Here is a 13,929-nt window from a genome sequence, read left to right on the forward strand (position 1 = left end):
AAACAAGATATCTCACAATCCCTCTATTTGGCATATAGATGAGACCAATACCAATACCCTTCAATTCAATAAATTCACATAATAAGATGGCGTTGATTTCTCCATTCCAACACAAAAAAATAGAGTTCTCTCTCTTATGCAATGAGCATACTACAAGAAGCTCAAAGCTTTTAAGCTCATCAAGTGAAACCTTGGAAAAAAAAGAGACAAAAAGAAATAGGGAACCATGGAGGCTCACCTCCCAACCTAGGCCTCAAGGAAGCCACCCATCGAGCTTGGGGAAACAAGGCATAAATGGTTGCATACTACACAATCACATACCATGCATATTCACAATGATATGATAATTTTTCACACAATACATTTCAACACATCTCATCCCAAGACTTTGCACAAAGATTCAACCATTGAATCAAGTATAGGGCGAAGGTGTGCTCTCACCATGAGGAGGATTTCCAAAACTATGATTCTCAATATTCACATCTTCTCATTTTCAACATGCCCTTTCGGGGCTTATAATATCTTCCCTTCCACACACTTCCTTATACCTCTCAAATGCAATTAGGCAAGATGAACACCTTCCATTGAACATATATAATCATATCCTCACATGGGATAGTTCCTTAATATCTTCCCTTTCACACAACTCCTTATACCTCTCCCAAATGCAAGTAAGCAATATACAATCATCTCCACACATGGGAGAGTTCGTCAACTACATGTGTGAGAACAACTAACCCCTTCACCCAAGCATATCTTCCCTCCCAAGGGTGAGTGATGCTTCACACTCATTACACAAAACAATAAACAATAAACAAAGCTAGATTCAAGGAAGGATTCACACAAAACTTCTCACATGCAACACTCAAACAAGATCATTCCACAAACCACATCTACAATACACCAAAATTCACCATGAAATGAAGAACACCACATATAATCTACATACAAAATGATGAACACCAAGGATCAAGGGTACCAACCTCTCTCCAATAAAATGGCAATGGATAGTTGTAGTAGAGCACCTTCTTTCTCCAAAACCTAGTTGTCTCTAAAGAAAGAGAGTTTCCAAGTGAGTTTCCAATTTAGCCATACCCCTATATAACCCTCTCATTTTCGGATTCAATAAAGAATACAATTTTTTTGAGGTCGAGTAGGTCAACTAGGCACCCTAGAGGTCATTATTAGCCCCCTAACTTAAGGTACTAACATGGGTTGGGTTTATTTTTTTCACAAACTCACCTTAGAGTTACTTTATGGCCCTCCCAATGCTAGGTAATTAAATTTCAAATTTTCCCATGGTGGTAACCTTGTTCTCTTTACTAATTTGGACAATAATTAAATTTCTCAATTAAGGCATTTTACTCAGAATAAGGTGGCCACATGATCCATCACTGAAGAACATGTCATTTCACATAAGAAATACAAGTATCGAGTGACACACAGACACACAAAATACACTATAAATAACACATGACACATTCAAAACCTACTCATGAAATGTACCCTACACACATACATCACATTTTTGTAAAATAAACACATCACAATGAGGTTTATGAATCTTACAAAGATTCACCTTGGTAGAGTCATTTAAACATGTGTCTATACCTTGTTTTCTTGTTAGATATCCATGGTTCCTCTTCCTGCACATCAAAATCGAGCATTAGTAGTCCAAGGGGTCAACTAAACATATACTACATAAGTGCACATAATAATAATATCCACATTAACATAATTCCAATTAGATTTCTTTTCCCATTCTTTCAATTATTCAATTTGAAATGTTAAGATATCAAAATATGCATATCATAATTCATCATTATCAAATTAACATCTATTTGCATATCCTAACTATTCATTTTCATGTCATAGAACATGATAATCAATTTAACATTTATCTATAATTCAAAAATCATCAAGACCAAGTTAACATTTGCATTGCATCAAAATTTGGTAATATCATGTCATAAAGTTGCATCCGTATATGTTCAAACATTTCTTACACAATAATAGTTTCTTAGTGCATATAACAATGTAACACACTACTAAAGTATCAAAATCCATAGAGAATCCACTGTCCATCTAATCCTATCAAAATATCAAGGTCTCAAATATCAAAAAGTAAGTAAAACATCCATGCTATGACAAGTTCGGGTGAGGCCTTGCATCCTCTCCCCCTAGGCATGAACTTCCTCCTAGAGTTCATCAAAAAGATATTGGTATTGTGCCTTCATCTGAGCTACATCATCCCATGAAGCCATGACCTCATCATAATAATCCCACTAGACCCTAACCTGGTCTTGCTCTCTACCTTGAAGTTTGAGGGTCCTCGAGCCAAAATGTTAATGGGCTCCAATGTTATCTATCCCTCTAACTCCACCTACAAAGCATCCCAATCTATGATGTGAGACTCGTCATATACATACTTTCTTAATACAGATACATGAAATGCATCATGAATGTGTGATAGGCTAGGTGGTAGGGCTAAATGATAAGAAACTAGTCCTATCCACTCTAAAATCTCAAAGGGACCCACAAAACAATGTGCTAACTTAGAGCCTTTTCTGAAATGGATTGCACTCTTATGAGGTCAAATGCTCAGAAACACTTTCTCTCTAACCATGTAGTCTTTATCCACCCTCTTAGCATCTACATATTTCTTCTATCTATCTTGGGCTTCTCTAAGGCATTGTCTAATCAAAACTACCTGTTGTTCCATGTCCTTGACTAACTGTGGCCCTATAGATACCCTATCATTTATCCTATCCCAACTTAGGGGTGTCCTACAAGGCCTACCATACAAGGCTTAATAGGGTGGCATGCCTATAGAAGTGTGATGCCCGTTGTTGTAGGAAAATTTTGTAAGATGGAGGTACTCTTCCCACTTGGACTGGTGGTTCATCACATACATTCATAACATATCCTCTAGGATCTAGTTAACTCTCATTTTTTGCCCATCCATTTGAGGATGATAAGAAGTGCTAAAGTTGAGCTTAGTACCAAGTGATGCCAGCAACTCCCTCCAAAAAGATGATGTAAATAAGGAGTCTTTATCAGATATTATCTTATGAGGACTTCCATGGATTCTAACAATATCTTGCAAGAATACCTATGCCACTATGGGTGCTGTGAAAGTGATTTTGTCATATATGTAACTACTAAGCTTGTCCCTGACAAAATCTATTCTGACGATTGCATTCTATCCTTGACCTGTGAGTTTTGTCAAGATAACTGCTTTGTGAAATTCATCTTTACTTCTCACTCTTCACTGATCATGCTAGGATTCAAAAATAATGGAAAAATTACTTAGTGTGCAACCCTTGAGCAAGGAGACAATGTGGCTATCAAATATAAAAAAATGGGTAACTTCTAATTCCTAGGCACGTTTGCTTTCTTAACCACCTTTTGATCAAAATTTGCCATCCACTGACACAAAAAAGGTTCATGCTAACAAAAAGAGAGAATGACCATACCCATGAGTATGAAATCTTCTTCACCTTCCTCAAAAATTATGCATAGGATCCCACACATTTCTGTTACCCTGGCATCAGGCTATGATATCTTCAAAATTTGTTTAAAGGATGATGTTACCAATGAGAGGGATGTTATCTTACCAATTCCATTCATTATCCTTCTTAAGACCTTGGTTACTTGACTACGACATCTTAACATAGTTTCAAAGAGATGAAACTTTAAGAAAACACTTAGGATTACTAGTTTTCCTCTATCAAAAATCTATATACTTCTACACAGGACAAAACACCTCCTTTCTACAAACTAGTTTGAACTAGTATGCAGGATATTACAATCCTAGGCCCAAGCAATTTTACCTAGTAATCTTTATACTATCCACAACCCAAGATCTAATGAACTCTTTAGAACCATCCTTTGATTAAAAAATATAGGACTGAAATTTTCTTGAAAATTATGGCATGAGAACTTACTTGGATTTTTTTGTTCTTCGTGACTCTGTAATTTATTTTTGAACCAATTGCTTCACACTCATGCCAGATTTATCTCAATCCTTGTAGTAATTATCTTCATTCAGAAAATATTTCAAAATCTTTATTTGTGCAAGGTGAAACTGGGAAAATCTTTCCTTTTATACTCTATTATTAACTTCACATGCGAAACTTTTCACATCTTATTAATGTGTAGAGTGCCACCACCTTCAGTGTTGACAATCTTTAAAATCATACGATCATGGGGTACAAAGAAAAACAACTCAGCATTCCACTTGAGAAGTTGATCAATCAATCCAATGAAAACTAGCCACGTACATAGCTCTTTCCTTGATGGCACTTGTGTCTAGATCCACTCATGACTGAGGACACATGTCACCATGTCGCTACTTCACTATGCATATCCTTTGAGCAACTCTTGATAATGAGATGGCAATGACCATTTATCTAAAAACAAAAAGAAATTACTTAACGTATTCTAAAGGAGTGGTGGGTCCCATACTCACTATGTTGCATAGACTAAACATCATGCAACTTTTTATAGTGAGATGGTGAGGATCATTGATTGAAACTTGATCTGATGATTGGGATCTCTCAAATGCTTTTATGAGTCTAAGGCATTGCTAACATATGAGAATCTACACTGCTAGCAATCAAAAAAACTTTACTTTGAGCCTGGTCAGCCATCTACATTACCTCAGCTCCCACCGGTTATTGGTTTTTATGGTGCCTCGCTACTTCACTAATGGTGACAAGTCAAGTTTTCCAGATAGTGAGATAATAAGCTCCGACGACTTGAATAGAACTTGGCATTGTGAAATACAAGGACCCATCAAATTGTTATCATTGCTACCAACTATTTCTAACAACAGTTATTGTGTGTCATGCCACCTGGTTAGACCATAGTTACTAATAAATTTTGAGGCCACCATGATTTTAATTTTTTGGCACCTCGCTACTTCACTAATGGCTAGATGTAGACTTTTTTTGATAGCGAGGTAGCGAGACATTGGAAAAATCATCATTCTAGTGCCGATTTCTGAGTACTTCCATTGAGTCCCTTTTTTCATTCTGAGAACACTTGCCAAGTGTTTATGACTGAATAATTGGCTAGAAACAAACCTTTGATTGCCATGTTTTATTTTGTGGTCCCTTTTTACAACTTTTTGGCACTCCCTACCTTGCTATACATAAAGTGTGCCCATTTTTTCATAGTGAGGAAGCAACATTGGTTGATCTAATTAGATCAGACGGCTAGGGAATCTAAGAGGAAAAGTAGCTCAGGGTGTGGAGGATAAAAACAAAGAATATTTGTCTTATTTGAAAATTCAAAATTTTTGTGCCTGACCATTTAAGAAGGGAATGAAGCGTAGGGTTTTTACAAAAAAAATCATAGGCTTAATAGAAGGATGACTTAACTTGGAACCCTACTCATCACGAATGGAGACAATCTAAATTTTATATACCTAGGCAAAGGATTTCTACCCTACAAAAATTCAACCCAATAGTGGCTCTATCTAGAGACATTGAATTCTCTAGATTCAAAAGAGGGCTCAAAATTTTTGAGAGAAGCAGACCACACATAGACTCACAATAGATCAACCACTTACTAAGAGAACAACACACGCAGGAAAACTATGCACAGGAAACTACACAGAGGCAAAAGGATTTACAAATATGTACAAGAAAATCCTAAAATAATTTTCGTGGAGAAAAATAAGTATTTTTTAAGAAAAATACCTCTTCAAGAACTATCCATGAATTGGAAGTTCAAGAATATTGTTTGATAGATCTTTGAGTATATAAGAATCTTCACCCCAAGTAGTTTCAATCAAATAAGGGCCTAACTAGATAGGATCAAATTTGCCATGTTTTCCTTTATCCTCAATTCTGGCATTCCACATTAAGACTAAATCTCCATCTTCAAACTTTTTACTTATCATTTTTCTATCATAGAGCATTTTAACTTGCAGTTGCAACTTTTGGTTTCTAAGAGATGCTTCTCTTTTGGTTTATGTCAATCCTACCAATTCATCCAATCTTTCATGTATATCATCAATGATATCCTCATCATACATTTGAATGTAATTTTACAAAACCCACCAAGTTCTTCTAAGGCATTCTTTCTTGGATTCTATACACCACATCAAACAGAGCTATACCAATGGCTTTCTTCATAGTTACCCTATCAGCCCAAATTGCTAGCTGTAACTTTGAGTTCCATGTTTTCTTGTTATCATCCAAGGTCCTCTTAATAACCTTTAATAGGCTCTTATTTGTGGATTCAGCTTGTCCATTTCCTTGTGAATGATAATGAGAAGATGATGACCTTGTTATTCCATATTTATCACAAAATTTAATGAACTCCTCAAAACTAAAGAACATTGCATTGTCTATTACAATTCTCTAAGGGCAACCAAATCTGGAGATAATATTATTTAGTAGGAAATTATTGACAACTTTTCTTGCTGCATTTCTTGTGGGAATAGCCTCTACCCACTTTGTAAAGTAGTCAGTAGCCACTAGAATCCAAGAATATCCTATGCTTAACTTGGGAGAAATCTCTCCTATGAAATCCATACCCCACTATTGAAAGGGTGCTTGAACCTCTACTAGCTTCAATGTAGTATTATCTGAGAACCTCAATTTTCCAACAAAACTCTAACAAGGGTCACATTTCCTAATCATAATCTGAGCATCCTTGAAAAGGGAAGGCCATAAAAATCTAGCCCTCATCACTTTATGTGTAGTGGTCTTGTCCTTATAGTGTCCTCCACACACTCCAACATGCATTTCATTCAAGACTTCTCTTGCATTTTCTTGATCAATACACTTCAGAAGCATTCCCTCAAAATTTCTCCACCACAAACTACCTTGGAAAATTATGTATCTGATGGCTTGTAATTTAGTACTCCTCTTTTCATTTTCAGGAAAATGGGGAGGAGCTTTCAAGTGTTTCAAGTAATATATGACATTGGTATACCAATCACAATGATCCATGTCACATAAGTTAGGTATAAGGTCATCAACTACCACATTTATCTGATTGGCATCTAAATTAGATTCAGCCATAAGTTTAGCAAAACCTTGCCCTCTTACCGACTTAGTTATCTACATTTCAATATTCAATTCTTGGATCCTATTGATCCATCTAAACTTTCTGCCTGATACTTCCTATTGAGAAAATATATCTTTCACTGCAGCACTAGGTACAAAAGCAATGACAGTAGAACCTACTAGGTAGCATCTAAAAACCTTTACAACCTTCACTAAAGCATATCCTTGTTTTTCATTTATCTCATATTTCAATTCAGCAAGTTGTAGTGACTTACTAAAAAAGGCAATGGTTGTTCATATCCTTCTTTATTTTTCTGCAACAAGAATGTAGCTACTGTGTGGAAGGATGCAAAAGAAAAAATATGCATGGGTTTTGAATGATCTAGAGATCTTAGTACTAGAGCATTTTTTATTGCAATTTGAATATCTCAGAATTCTTGTGAAGGCTCACCATTCCAATCTATAACAGCACCCTTCTTGAGCATCTTTGACATAGGTCTATTGATTTCAGCAAAATTGGTAACAAACCTTCTAAGAAAATTAACTTGGCCAAAGAAGGATTGAATTCCTTTTACATTCTTTGGCTTGGGGAATTTATGAATAGCTACTACTCTCTTAGGGTTTATTTTCACCCCATCCTTGGACACTATATGTCCAAGTAATTTTCCTTTTGTGACCCCAAATGTGCATTTCTTTGGGTTCAAAGATACTCCATATTCCAGAGCTTTGATAAAGATTTTATCCAAATGCCTACAATGATCTTCAGCCTTCTTAGAATATGTTGTAAGATCATCCTGGTATATAACCATAAATTTGTCAATATAATCATGAAATGTCACATCCATGGCTCTTTGGAAAGTAGCTCCTGCATTAATCAGGCCAAATGGCATCCTTACATATATATATGTTCCCCATGGGATTGTGAAGGCTATATTAAATTATTCACCTTCCTTTACCAAAATGTGATTGTACCCAGAGAAACCATCCATCATTGACATTAGCTCAAACCCAGTCACTTGCTGCAACATGGCTTCCATATTGGGTAATCCATGATTGTCCTTCAAAGATGCAATGTTCAAATTCCTAAAATCTAGGCATAATCTTATATCTCCATTCTTCTTTCTAACAGGTACCAAATTTGAAACCCAGGTGGAATACCTAATTGATTTGATTATTCCCCCATCCCTTAGTTTCATCAACTCTTCTTGCATTTTCGGAGTTAGGGTAGGGTTTACTGGTCTTTTTTTTTGTCTGAAAGGTTTTACATCATCTTTTAATAGTATGATATGTTGGAACAAATATTTCCTATAAGCTTTAAGGTCATCATATGACCATGAAAAAACATATCTATACTTCCTAAGCAAGTCAATCAATGTTTTTTTTTATTTTAGCATGCAATTTTTGGCCAATATAAATGTTTTTGGGAGCTTCACCAATACCCAAGTCTATCTCTTATAATTCTTGAGGCTTAGGGTCCTTAAGTCCTGGTTTCATTCTATCCTAGTTATCAAAAAAACTTTCCAAAACCACTAAAACCTTAGGCACCTTATTGCTTTTCAATTGCATAATCTCCTAGCCAAAAATGGTTTCCTTACCATCTATGGTTTCAATTAAATCACTGCAATCCATTTCCTAACCATGGTACTTGTCTTCATTTAACAAAAAATTTATAATGTCTTTGTCATCTTCAAAGAATTGCCAATTTTCAATATTATCAGGTATAGAAGGTCTATTTTATACCTCAATTTGAGATATCCCTGCAAATGACATCTCCTTAGGCCTGATTGCTACATTCACTAACAAATTAGCCATCTTATTTTGAGTCCTATCTCTCCATGAGATACCAAATGCATCAAAATATTCTATCTGATCCCAAACTACATTTCTATATTGCTTTAATCTCCCATTCTTGGATGCATAAGTTTCCTTTATCTGGGAGATGACTAATTGAAAATCCCCTATGACATGTAACTTCTTAATCCCATGATGTGTGGAAAATTTCAACCTTAGCAAGAAAGCTTCATATTCTACAATATTATTTGTGCAAGAAAACCTCAAAGTAAATGAATATCTAAAAGTATTTTTCTTAGGGGAGACAAAAACTACACCTGCCCCTGAACCCTCTTTTGAACTTGCCCCATCAAAAAACATTTTCCATAGCACCGGTGAGTTAGTGCAACACTCAACTTCATGTTCAATGATAGTAGGTAAATTTTCAACTTCTTGAATAATCAATTCAGCTCTAAAAGCATTAACACTAGTATCTAAGAAACAAGTGGCATCTTTGTCAATTTCTTCCCCTAAAATGTGATTAACCCTTGGCTCTCTCTTTACTCTGATAGCTTTGTCCCCAATGTGGAAAGTAGCATAGGCTAAGTCACATTGCAGGCTTCCCCCCATGACAGCACTCCATTTGTGAGAGAGCAACATTCCATTGTGTGGAGGTATATCCACCACAAGGACAGACATGGTTAACTCAACTTTAGGATAAGCAGCTAACTTGAATGGTAAAGCATTTATGGTGCCTATGAATAGGACTTCCCTAGCATCCATTCCTCTCCATCTCCCCTACTTGGTGTCCACTTTTAACCCTAAAGCTTCCATTACTTTGAAAGCAATCATGGTGTTAGAAGCCCCTAAATCTATCATACAATTTTTTAGGGTTTTCACTTTTATGATCAGACTGAGAAAAAAAGGGTCAATATATTCTATGAATGCCACTAAGGAATCATCTAAAAACATCTAGGGAATCTAGGATATGATATCACTTTCCTCTACTACTAATGGGGTATGTTGAACAATAGTTTGTTCTACAACAATATTACTGTTTCCTATCCCTCCCAACCATGATAGAGCCTTGCTCTTGTGTTCTTCAATTCTAAGAAGTCTAGACAAAGGTACATTTATAGTTATTTGGGACAATGTAGATATCATATCAACAGGTTCGAAAATAGTGGGTTTTACAAGAGTACCTGGAGTTGAAGTCTTTTGAATAGTAGGCACCACTGTTTGCTTGATAATATCAAGTTTTGATTTCTTTGGTTACACAACTACTTTTTCTATTTCATTTATTTGAAACTGAACCTTCTTTTTTGGTTCCCACTTCTTACCCTTGTTGTCATTGATCTTAGGCACATCTACATTGACCTTCTTATTTTGATCATTCATCTTATGGATGATATCTTTGATGAATACACTGGATGGCTTTCCTGCATCATTATTTACTATTCTATTTATCAAATTGTAGTTACTATGGACTTGGGAGATCATTTCTTCTATGATTCTATCAATCTCTTCTTTGGAGGGCATTCTTAAGCTTGTGTGACCTATATCAGAAGATGTAACACATACTTTATCTATATCATAACCTTCATCATCTGAAAGAACTTGTTGATGATGTAAATGATAAGCAATTCTCTAATTGGTAACATCAATTTTAGGTTACTTAGAATCAAAATCTATAAAATCATCACATATGCTCACCATATTACAACTTATATCCTCATGGCTTTTTTCTTCGCTTCCTTCTTCAAGCTACACACCTTGATCTTGGTCAAATGACTGAGCAATAGCAAAATCATCAGCAGAATGAGGTGATTGACATACAATGCACCATGGTACATCATCATTCATATTTATAGTATTCCTTTGTAGGGGATCTAGGGTACCCTTATCCTTCACATTTTGTGTATGGTTGGGGACTGGCCTACCATCTTTCCACTGGGTGGTGTAAGGGTAATTTTGCATTCTAGGTTGCCTATTGAAATTGCTATTATTCACAGGAGTTCTCTTAGTAGCATTTGGCTTATTGAAACTAGTGGGATTCATCTTATTTAGTAATTCCAAAACTTGGCTTATAGTAGGTTTTTATGGATTCTTTCCTATAGGAGTTTTATCACCCTCCCTCTTGTTATTGTTCTTGGGATTAAAAAGCTTTGGATCATCCCTCCTACCTAGTTTGCTAGATGCCTTCCTATTATTCTCTATATTTACTGCAATTTTATAGGCATCCCTTAAAGTTTTGGGATCCTTATCCCTCAATTGATAAGCCATTTTGCTATCAAAAGCATTGAAATATGTTTTAAGAAAGACATCCTCATTAAACCTCATAACTTGAAATAGTCTGTACATACCTTTCTAGAATCTTACATTGAAGTTGAATGTGGACTCATTTGGGTTTTTCTTGATGTTATTGAATTCATTCAACATGAATCTTGCATTAGTATTGTCTTCATATTGCTCTTTGAACAATTTCTCCAAGTCATTCCATGAGGTGATACTATCATCAGGCAACCTCCTAAACCAATCCCTTGCATCCTCAATTACTGAATGCACAAATAACTTCATTACCATATCTTCATGTTCAAATTCATAATCATTTAACATATCAATCAAAAATTCTCAAATGTTCTTCACTAGTAACAATATTATTCCCAGAGAACTTAACCACTTTTTCTCTTAAATCAAACAATATGGGATGTGGAGCACCAAAAATACTAGCAAATGATATTTTTCTATACTTTTCTAGGTATACAGGTTTCTTTTGGAAACTAGGAACATTTAAGGTACTTGGTATGTTAGCTTGGCTTAGAGGAGTAGCTTGGGATTATTGAGGTTGGACAAAGGGGACTTGGGTACTAATGGTGGAAGATGAGGTAGGGGTAGATTGGGATATTCCTTGAGTTGAGATTATTGGACCACTGGCTGGTGCAGCAGTTGCAGATGGGATAGAAAAATTTGGCCATGAAGCCAACATAGAATTAGATTTTATGAATTGTATTTTTCTCTTAGTTTTTGCAGCTTGAGTTTCATTCTCAACCTTTTAAAGTTCTTTTTCAAGATCTTTGTTCTCCTTTCTAGGCTTCTCCAGATCTAGATCTAATTTTGACATGGAGGGTTGTATGGGTTTGTTTGGAAGAGCTTGAGGTTCATTTATTTGGATTCCAATAGCTTTTCCTTTCCCTTTATCTGGAGCTTTTGCAGTGGGTTCTACAGGGTCCACTTGAACAGGCTTATAGGCTTGGACTTGAGTAATAACTAGTTCTTGCCTTTGATTTAGGCATTTTTCTTGTTCTTGAACTTTAGCACTCAGATTGTCTACATCTCCAAACACATCAGTATGGAAATTTGTGGTATTTTCTTCTAACTTTTTATTCTACTCCTTTAAGGTAGCCATCCTTCTTAGTAAAGTATTCCTTTCTATTATGGCATCCAAGGTGGCTTTCTCCTTTTCCATTTCAAGATGAATGCATTTAGCTTCTTCTTTAACAATCCATTTTTTCAAAACTCCTATCTCAGAATGCACTTCTTTAGGATCTGCAAAAGTATCCTCTAAATTAGCAGGATCGTCCAAATCTATAAGATTGGGCTACACATATAAGGTTGTCTTGTGTTTAAAAGGATCATCAAATGAACTCCTAAATCCTAGCCTGTAGTTCATGTTTGCTATGGGATCTGGCCTTGATGAAGCAATTCCAATTGTGGACACATCTTTGTCTTGAAAAAATCTCTCATCTGGTAATGTGGTATTAAAAATGCCTCTTAAGAGTCTTGTAGTTTCAGATTTAGAACTATGTGAAGAAGACTATCTCCCCAATATTGGTTGATACTAGGAATTGATGGATGCATTTTCTCTAAGCATCCAGGTGGGATTTGGATCTATCTTTTTCTTATTTTGGTTCTTCTTACAACCTTGAGGTAAATCAGTATACATTGGTACATCATGATTGGATCTCATATAAGCTCTTGTGTTCTTTCTCTTGTTAGCCATATTCACCTTTTGTTAAAATAAGCACTAGCTTCAAAACCTTGACCGAGTCGCCACCCTATTTTTGGGAAAATACATAATGATAATTATTTATGACTCAAAGGAAAAACACACAAATAGAACTAGAAAAATTGGACTTAAATAAATGAATCACTGGGATCATAAGACTACAACTCTTTCTTGTTAGATAAGACATTTTGATAGGCTAGATACATCAGTGTGTAGCTTTGGTACTTGGGCTAGTCTTTCTTTAAATTCTCAAGGTTTGTCTCTAGATATTCCCTTATAACCATGAGAAAAACTTAGGAAACCTAACACAAACATACATAGCAGGACCAAAGAAACTATAGTACTTTTCACAGATGTGTTGGACACTTCCCGAGTAGAGTTTTCATTCTGTTGGTGTTTTAAAACTACTAAGTAACAAAATACTTAATACCAAGATGACAATACTCACACAGTCTAAAGGCTAGCCAATTCTTATTATCAATTGTATGTGCAAACCATTTCGGCCCAACTTCTACAAAACCAAGGGTGGTTTTCTACTCTTCTGGCTCTGCAAAACTAGGGTGGGTATACCCAGGGATGATACAAGATTGGGAAAACTATATGAGAATTATTTTAGTTTCATTATGATTCTCATCTCAACTTCTCCAATACATGTGCAACTTTTGATAATTTGATAAACACATCCTGTATAATAGATATGGCCAAAAATCTTCTATAGGTCTGTAGATGTTCTCAACAATAATGGCTAACTAAAGCTAAAGCATTCCATGCAGACAAGTATAGGCCAACTTTGAAAATCTTCAAGAAATAAAAGTAAAAATTGATTTGATGCTGCATTTCAAAAACCATTTGTGATACTTTTCTCTTTCAACTGGATCAAATTTGATCAATGCCTAATCCATTGGGGTTCAGAGTCTATAACAAATTCTTAGATCTAATGTTTTTTCTTACAACAAATTTTATCAGCAATTCTTATCAAAATTTATCATTCAAAACCCTTTCCACTACTGCATCAACCTTATCACATTTATCAAAGCTTTTACTTAATCCATTGAATTAACAACAGTGATAAATAGATATACAAGCTAACTGGATTGCATTCAATTGCACAAGCCTTTACTTATACAATAT

This window comes from Cupressus sempervirens, chromosome 3 (assembly GCF_028749045.1).
Source record: "Cupressus sempervirens isolate cs-2001-9-10 chromosome 3, ASM2874904v1, whole genome shotgun sequence".
NCBI lineage: Eukaryota > Viridiplantae > Streptophyta > Pinopsida > Cupressales > Cupressaceae > Cupressus > Cupressus sempervirens.